The sequence below is a fragment of the Pinus tabuliformis genome, chromosome 2_1 (assembly GCF_031772625.1).
Source record: "Pinus tabuliformis cultivar Carrire ecotype Pingquan chromosome 2_1, CPIR1, whole genome shotgun sequence".
Lineage (NCBI taxonomy): Eukaryota > Viridiplantae > Streptophyta > Pinopsida > Pinales > Pinaceae > Pinus > Pinus tabuliformis.
In genome coordinates this window covers 248,926,719-248,936,630 of record NC_142299.1, presented here as the reverse complement: position 1 = coordinate 248,936,630, position 9,912 = coordinate 248,926,719, and the positions used below count along the sequence as shown (strand labels likewise).

Here is a 9,912-nt window from a genome sequence, read left to right as displayed (position 1 = left end):
TCAAATTTTGAGATTTGATTAGTGTCCTCTCTCTGATAGTTCTTGATTCCAATTTGAGATTGATGATCTCTTACTCATCCCTGGGCGAATGCAGAGAGGCAAGTGTCACAGTAGAAGTTTCTGGAAGATTCCATGATCCTCCACCTTGCAGATTGACCCTGCCATTTGTCCACTCTCGCCCATCGCACCCCATAGAAGGGATTTTCAGTATGCATTGCACCTCCCGTGTGTATTTAGAAAGCACAAGAACATTATAAAAAGAAAAGATAAACAAAGATATGGTCAGAGAATTTACCAATGACACCCCACTGCTCGCCAGCCGGCAGTACTAAATCCGGATCACCCCAGAAATCCATACCAGCATATGGATACTCAGAAAAAACCATCTCCTGACGGTTGAACCGCTCGAAAAAGGTATCAGAAAAGGAAACCTGGGACTGACCAGCATGTCTGGCCATAAGGTCGACCCATCTCTGCATCTATGGCTCAGTCGGTGGAGGTAAACCAAGTGAAACATACTGTGGCTGCATCAGTGGGATCTTTTCCAAGGCAAAAGCGGTCAAAATAGAACCATATCCAAGGGCTCAGTGGAGTCGCCATTTTGTTATCAGGAAATCTAGTGTCTATGCAGAGTTGCTAGTCCCACTAAGGCTGGTAGCTACCTTAGAAACAAACAAACTAAAACCACTTTCGTTTTCCTTTATGAGAAGTAGATAAGAGGGGAAAGAAGGATACCAACCTTTGTCTTGCGCTTGGTTCCTTGCTTGATTCCTCTCCCTTTTGATAGATCTTTGCCACTCGCTTCCTCGTTTACCCAGCTTCAAAGAGCACCTGTAAAATCAAAGCAGCATACCATTATCCAAGAACATAGATCTACTATCATAAACAATATAGGACCAGATGTATATTGACCACACAAATGCATATATCATCAATCATACAAGAATGTGGAGGAAAACTTGAATAGCTTTATTAATAATCAAGAATAACAAAGAGGATTACAACCAATTTTTCTGACCCAGCATCATCCTCTCAGCAAGAAAGCCCTTTTTCACCTCATGAAAAGCTTAGATCACCCAACACTATGATGTTGCACCAAGAAACCAGCAGCACTTCCTTACAAGATACAAAATTCCAGCCTCTGGATCTCTGGGATGAGGGATCCATATATAGATGTTTGCAAGGGGGGTGAGTCATCTTTTGAGATTTGATTAGTGTCCTCTCTCCGATAGTTCTTGATTCCACTTGGAGATTGATGATCTCTTACTCATCCCTGGGCGAATGCAGAGAGGCAAGTGTCATAGGAGAAGTTTCTGGAAGATTCCATGATCCTCCACCTTGCAGATTGACCCTGCCATTTGTCCACTCTCGCCCATTGCACTCCATAGAAGGGCTTTTCAGTATGCATCGCACCTCCCGTGTGTATTTAGGTGGGATGCAGTGCACTTTGACCATGGAGCAGGTAAGATGGTCTAGTTTTGACTAGTTCTGAGTAGTTTTTCATGGAGAACTTCTGGGAGAAGATGTAATCACTTGACCTTGTTCTTTTAGAGGTTGGAACAAAAATTTTAGGGACTTAAGAGCCCTTGGTTTGTGGACATTTATGATTGGGGTTGCAGTGCCCAAAAATGTCTATAACATTTGCCCCCTAAAGCATGAGGACGTTAAGCTGTATCATGAGGATCTGAAGTTTTTTCAAGCTGGAAGGTGACCTATAATAAGATACAATACAGTACATTATCTTCATAATATTTTCATGATCTAGCTGAGGCGGGCATTCCCATGCTCAGCTTTATAAATTCATTTTCATGTACATAAGACAGACAATCGTCTGAGTGCAGACTGATGATTCTGGTAGAGACATCATCCCTCGAATTGGATGATTATCTGTGAAGTAATGATGTACATTTGATGTCTTTATTTTCCTGAATATATATCACAGCCCGAATGGATGAAACTAGATCTGGGGTCTTCAATCTCGTTCAATCTTCACTCAAAGTACAAGTCGATCCATGTGAGAGATGTTTTGGAGTCGAACATGGAAAGACATCGCCTGATTACCAGCCAATGACGTAAGTTGTTAACAGGCATGAGAGGAATCATCGATAATGATGATGACCCTCAAGGTACTACAGTACAATTCACGTGGTGTGAATAAGGACTTGGCGTCGAACACCATGCAAAGTCTTTCGGTCGAAGGCCATTGATGTAAACCTGTCACCGGAAGTGAGAAGCTTGCCATTGAGGCATGCAAGCTTCAAAGTACTGAAAGGGTTGTTCGTAGATCGATTTCCTGGATAATGAGTTGATGTCGACAAGAAGCAATCCGTCATAGGAGGGCCTTAGTGAATCCCACATCAATGACACGGAACGGAGCAAATGATTTTAATGGAGGTGAAAACGATCTGATGATATAAGGTTCAGGGTGGCGGTCATGAAAGGATGGAGCGCAAATGTATTGCAGTGGATGAGACACAGGTGAATTCTCTGAGCGACTTCTCTTGAACATATCGGCGACACTGACATGATGGATTGGTAGCGTTAACCCCAAATGTGGATGGTGTGATGGACCCATGGTGATACGACCAGTGAACGGAACAACCCAACCTGACTCGGATGCGGAGTGAAAGTGTCATGTTCAAGAGCAACTTGCTACCAATAAAGTTTCTTCAAGTTTTCTTCCAAATTTTTCCCCAGTCATTGCTAACCAGTACCTCTTTATTCTTTGTCAAGCTTGAGGAGGATAACATATGCTTTTTCTATAATTTTCCCTTCGGGCAAACCCATCGCTATGTTTTAATGAGCCTAGCGATAGTGAAACTTGTTCTTGTCTGTATGGACAAGATTGTCGCTATTTGGGTTTTAACGAGTTTAACGACAAAGATAACTTGGTCCTTTTCAATTTTAGAGAGTCTGAAAAAGGGACGTAAAGAAAACTCCAATAATCCTTTTTCGTCATATAATCCCTTGAGTCCGAAAAAGTATAAAACAATACAAAAGGGATGAATTTTCGGTACTTTTAACGAGCCGAACAAAACAAGCGCTCAATATTTTTGTGTAATAATCCCTCAAGTCCAAAATTGTTAAACACACATGGACAACACAAAAGATATGAATGATAAATCTGTGAGTTCATTTTTTATTAACAATAGATATACATTTATAGTACAAATATGTGACTCTTGGGTTTCAGATCCCAAGGTCTCTTGGACTGCTTAGTCTTTTCGGCTTCCACACTAACCCTTTAGGATTAGGTGTCCAACATTCCCCCCCTTAATCCGAAGGGTTATGTATGAGTCCAAGAAGAGAGCTGTAATACAAAATGTGCAAAAAATGCATGGCAGCACTAGGTTGAATGTGCTCTATGAAATGTTGGTATAAAGGGCGGTGGTTTAAGGATGACCACCAACACTGGAACGCTTAGTGCAGTTCCCGGAACTCTTCCAAAACTGGCAAGAAACTGAAGTTTTCTGCTAGAGGAAGTGATCCTATTGTTTTAAAGAGGGAAACCTTCAACCATAAAAGGGAGGTCTCACCCCACATAGAAGGTAAAACTTCAACCTGAAAAGGGAAGTCTCAACCTGTGATGGTTTAAGGATAACCAACAACTCTGGAATGCTTAATGCAATTCCTAGAACTCTTCCAAAACTGGCAAGAAGTTGGTGTCTTCTGCTAGAGGAAGTGTTCTCAATCTGTTCACGGGCATCTTTGTCTCTGGCTACAACTCTGAAACTGGTGTGGCAGGTTGTGGCTCAGGCTCGCTTGATGTGACTTTGAAGCTTGTAGATGACCATCATTTCCCCCCCTGTCAGATACAAGGTGAGATGATGGAGAAAATTCAACTGCAAGACTGTTCAATATTCTGGAACAAGTTCTGACATGTGTTTGGAATATCTTCTTGGCTATTGATGCCCATTGCTAAGAAGCGATACATCCAAGATGAATCTTTGTTCTTGCATGAAGTTTGTTTCTGAAGCATCTATGTGAAGAATGACTGTTTTTATGATAGTGCTTACATGGATGAAGATCAAAACAGTGATCTTTCAAATGGCCAACTCGGTCACAGTGTTGGAATTTCATAATCTGTTGTTTTTGTTGTTGTTGTTGTCGCTGTGGAAGAGGAGCAGAATCTGGAACAGCTGAAGCTGAACTGTCATGAAGAGTAGGTGAACTGTCATCAATGAATCCAGCACTCTGAAACTGAATGGGCTTTGAGTAGTCTGGAATATGAAAGGACAAGTCCTTGTCATATCCAAGACCAGTTTTGTGCTTGTTGTGGACAAGATGTTCCCAAGGTCTGATGATGGGCTTGGGAAGTGCAGACTGAGTTTCTGCATCTGCGTATACAACTGCTGCTTTATTTGAATGAACTGTACCATTATTAACATGCTGCTGATGGGTGGTTGTCTCAATGTTCTGAACAGAAACAGGTTCAGAATGGTGTAGCTCTTCTTGCTGTAGCTGTGATTCAAGCTGCAAAAAGTCGATCTTTTCTTGTGCATCATGCAGGCAGGTCTGAATGTCACAAAGAGTGTCTTTGCTAACATTTACCTTCCCACCAATAGTGGAGTGTATTAGTGTATTCAGTAACTCTAATACATCATGAAATCTAGCCATTGTCTCAACAAAGAAATGAACACTCAACTAATTCCAGCTAAGAATTTAGCCAACCACAAACAGATTTGTGTCCAGCAAGAATGAGAGGCTCAAAGTCCTTCCAACACAGATACAATAGATATGTTTCACCCTTAAAATGCTCAGGTATACCAAGATACGCTTTGTATGGATGCACAACTAAATGACTTCTTCCTTCTTTGAAATTCGAACTTCAACTACAGGAATGGATTACATATACCTCTGATATATCAACTCTAATAATAACAGAGATCTGAAGTAGAATATACCAGCAAATGTTAGGAAGAACAGTGGCTGTAGATAAGTGTTATAACATCAAAGAAGCTCCATCATTATAGAGAAACACCACAGTGATAATATATGCAACGTATTCAGCTCCAAGACAGGGAAATAAATATGGAGTGTCTTCAATATATTCACAGCCACACATCCAATGAGATGAGGAAGTTTGAGATCCTCTATAGCAGAGGTACATCACCAAACATCACTTCCAATAGTCTATACTCATTAAGATTTCAAGCACAGGTACAGTGATATGCTGCTCAACTGAAACAACCACAGAAAATACAAGTTTGTAGCCTTGGGGCTAGATCATTCTTTATGGAAGTCGCTGTAGAAAATACAAAGTTGGCCTATGCAGGTCACGAACCAACTTTAGAAAGATTGCTTTAGGCCAGGAAGTTACAAGGCTATTGGAGGAGTACACCTGGTATAGGCTCCTTCTATTAAGAAATTGAACAAGTTGATTGCATACGCCACTGAAATAAACTCAATCTTCTGTATAGGCAGTCTGCTACAGAATTATGGCAGAATACTCAAATCTGGTGCATGTGAACCTATATATACGACGATGGTCTCCTTCATATCAGATTTGTTGTCCCTCTTCATTCATTTGAAACATAGGATCATTGTACATTTATCCAGTTCGGTTTTGTGCTTGTGCCTCACGACAATGACAGCTCCAACGTGCATTCGATCTGCAATTAATCTACTCTAGAATCGCTACCAAGGAGGTCAGACTGCTTCAACAATCAATCAGTGCAGCTTCCGAGTTGCTTCATGCTGCAGCCACAGAGAATAGTCATTCTACAGTTAAGTCAGCTCCAGGAACACTAAACAAGTTAGATCGATTGATTTACAAAATGCACACAAAATTGTTCCACGCTTCCACAAAGAATAGTTGACCAGAGCATGGACCCGCGAAATCAACCAATGCCCAGCACTACTCAGAAGATCGTTCTATGCAACCGTCGATGATAGTCGCATGGTTTCAAGATTTGACAAAAATGTTGACCACAGAATCAACCGATATTAGTTTTAGAAGTGTACTGCAGCTACCGATAACTCACACCACTTCAGATGCCTATCTCAGAAGGATCACGATCTACTCCAGCGAACTATGTTCAGACAAGTCACACCACCCCAGAATAATGTTCAGTTTCTTTGTCTTCAGGAGATCTTGGCCAGTCCAGGGAATAAGCTCAGCATACCTACGCTGCTATTCTCAGCCTCATGGTGATTCGTTGCTGGCCAATCACTTCAACATGATATGATGCTCTTCCTCAGCACAGAATGACTTGAACAGAAACGACGCACAAATGCTCTTTGTCAACACAAACTATTCAAAATGACTTGAACAGAAACGACCAACAATTCTCTTCCTCAACACAAACTATTCAACGCGCACTAAACTTAGAGACCTCCAACGCAGCGGCAGCAATCTCTATACCTTCGTTGCAGAGAAAACTTCTGAAAGACTGAAGTGCTACAAAATGAAGAACTTGCAACTTCTTGATGTTGACATGAAAGAAGATCACTTGATATGCCTTTTGGAGGGGTGGACTCACCAAATCGGCCCTTGAAAATCCTTACCAGGGCCTCATGAAGCACTGCACATCCCCAACATCGTCGCACGAATTCGATTGTCCCAAGTAGGCTTCACCAGTGTACATTCAACGTTCATTTCAAATAGAACTGTATGCATTAAACTTCTGTTGGTTCGCAGGGACATATTTTAACAGAAAAATGACAGTAGATAGGAGTTACGCTTGCAAAGGAAGGTTGCATGTTCCGCTGTTGGTCCTCAAAAGCATCGATGATTTCTTCAAAGTAGCACTTTAGAAGCTCGAACCTTGAATTTGAGTTTTACCACTTGAGAATTTCAACCAACACAATATTCAGTAGGGACCCAAAGACGACGGCAGGAAAACCGAAGCGCGGTGATTCGAACCCGTGACGTCGACGGGGAGGTGTTGGAGGTTACAACGTGTAGGAAAAAACTGAAGCATTGAGGCAATGTAGGAAACGTTATGCTAGCGGTGGTAGACCAAAGCTTCAAGATGTTAAACACACATTAGAGGGCTTCTTCTGCAGTTCATGTGGTGCAGCGACATTGAGATTTCAAACATCACACTGCGCAATTCTCCATTTTGGACACTTCACCCATATGACTGTCAAAATGTTCGTATTAGTGGGCTGACTATCTTGGCCCCACTTGATGCTCCAAATACGGATGGAATTGATCCAGATTCTTGTCAAAATGTTACTATTGAAAACTGCTACATAAGCGTTGGCGATGATTGCATAGCAATAAAGAGTGGTTGGGATCAATATGGAATAGCATATGCTCGGCCATCTGCAAACATTTTTATCCGGAATCTCGTGCTTCGAAGCAGAGTAAGTGCAGCAGTATCAATTTGGAGTGAAATGTCTGGAGGAGTCTCCAATGTCACGGTTGATAATGTTCATGTTTGGCAGTCAAGACGTGGCATGAGGATCAAAACTAGTCCTGGAAGAGGGGGTTATGTGCGAGAAATATTTTACAGCAATCTCACATTTGATACTGTTCGAGTGGGAATTGTAATTAAGACTGATTATCCAGAACACCCAGATGAGAAATATGACCCAAAAGCTCTTCCACAATTCTTTGTCAGGCAGCGTTCAACAATCCAACTGCGTATGGAGTCTCTCAGACCGGTGAGAGCGTTAGGTGAGAGAACGTTAGGTGAGAGAGCGTTAGGGCAGCACAGGCGTGGCAGATGCGTTAGTGGACAGAGCCCAGAGACGGAGCAGAACAGTGGACAGACCGACAGCAAATGATTTCATGCAGGAGCGGTTATGGAAGATGACAGCGCTGATGCGCCAGAGCGTTATGGCAGATGCGTTATGGTCGCCACAAATTTCTGAGTAATTTCAGAATTGCATGCACGCTAACAGATGCATATTTGGTAAACAGCAGAGTGGTAGGTCAAGAATCGCAGGGACTGTCAGGCACCTCCTAATATAGCAGTACTGACAATTATATGAATGTACAGGACTGGCATGTAAGAAAGGCCACGGAAAACAAGTGGCTCATGTTTGAGCAGGGCAGGAGATCGCCCGCTCTGATACCATGTTAAACACACATGGACAGCACAAAAGATATGAATGATAAATCAGTGAGTTCATTTTTTATTAACAATAGATATACATTTATAGTACAAATATGTGACTCTTGGGTTTCAGATCCCAAGGTCTCTTGGACTGCTTAGTCTTTTCGGCTTCCACACTAACCCTTTAGTATTAGGTGTCCAACAAAAATATTAAAATCTAAAGGAGGGATAGCACTTCCGGTCACTTTAACGAGCTGGAGAGGCCAATTTCTCGGCAATCTTTTCATATTTTACGAGTCAGTTGAAAAGAGCTTTAAAGGAGACTCTTTTTTTGAGGAACGAGTGATAAATTCGGGTAGCAGCTAATTCCAGGTAAGCTTTGGAATTTTCTAATCACGGCAGTGTCACAAGGATGGCTAATAGGATCACTCTTTGCAGTTGTTCCTCAAAAAGGGTAAACAATCAAATGGAGGTGAATGATTGGCCAGTATAGAGTGGAGGTGATGATGAGAACATGACCAAGGCTTCAAAGGCTGATGATAATACATTCACGATGGTTATTTACTGGAACTTGGTTCATTTTTTAATGAGCTTAAACTCTGGGGGAACATTTGCTCATTGCTTATGTTTATTTTTTAACGAGCTTGAATTCCGCGTTAAAACTGCTCGATATAATGGTCATTGATTTCCTTGATTTTACCATTGACAACTTTGTTCCATCAAAGGTTGTATTGCCTGCTCAATTGCTTCATCAAACTAGTTAGAAACGCACAATATATGTTTGAAAAATGAGTTAAAACACTAATATTTTACTTGAATTACGTGAAAAGTAATTTAAAAGTGCTTTTTACCTTTCATTTTACCATTTCATTTGAACTTTGATTTGTTGGAGCTTTGGAGGTGCTTCCCCCCTTGATTTCACCAGTTGATTTCGGGAGATTCTGTGGACGATTCTTGGCGTCGTCTGGACTAGGTAGGAGCTAAACCTGAGCTCTTCAGCTTCATCCTTTCCTTTTTGAATTCTGAGCATGTTTTCTGGTTTTTCTAAGCCTCTAGGGTTTGAAAAACTCGCCCTGGCTCCATCGTACCTCTTCTATATCGAAAGGTACGATGCATGCTAGCTTGGCCATTGGCCAGTCAACATGCATCCCACCTAGAACACTGTTGGGGGTGCGATGGGCACAAAGAGGGAAATTTATGCACAGTTTTTCATGGAAAGTTTTGCCTGTTTTTCACCAAATTAGGATCCTGACTCTTCTCTTGTTTGTTTCAGAGATTCATTGGAGAAAAATTCCTATTACATGGCAAGAACGTGAGCATGAAGAAGAGGACATGCTTGCTTTACATGATCCGGTTACGGTAAATGCATTGTGGAACTGTGGCATGTTCAAGTTTTTCCGCATCTCTAGCATGAGGCAACAAATCAACTTGTTGCAATATTTTCTCGATGCATGGGATCCTACCACCTAGGTGTTCTAGATTAGGGGCAAGTTCATCCCCTTGACTGTTGTGGACATCTATTTTTTTTACCGGCTTATCGAGGTGGGGTGCCCCTATCTCATTATCAGGTTCGGCCCGTGGGGGTGAATCTGTGAGAGATTACATTCGTAGGTATTGCAGAGAGGGATCTCAATCGAGTAAGGATGGCAAGATCAATATCCGAGATGTCACTGGCAGTTCCCTGAGGACCATTCTGTTCACTTTTTCTAGACTGGCTGGTAGTGCGGCTCTTCACGTGGCCAACATGTCTTATATGCAGTATTCCTTGGAATGCCTTGAACCAAAGGTGTTCAACTGGTGTGATGCAGTACTCTTTGTGATGAAAGAGCAACTGACCAAGGTGAAAAATGGAAGATTTAAGTACTTTGGATATGGTTCTATTTTGACCGCTTTTGCCTTGGAAAAG

General features: G+C 41.8%; 1 pseudogene; it reads left to right on the top strand.

Annotated features, from left to right (window-relative positions):
* Positions 1-6,988: 6,988 nt before the first annotated feature.
* On the top strand, positions 6,989-7,734 carry LOC149199631 (putative polygalacturonase pseudogene; annotated as a pseudogene).
* Positions 7,735-9,912: the final 2,178 nt, after the last annotated feature.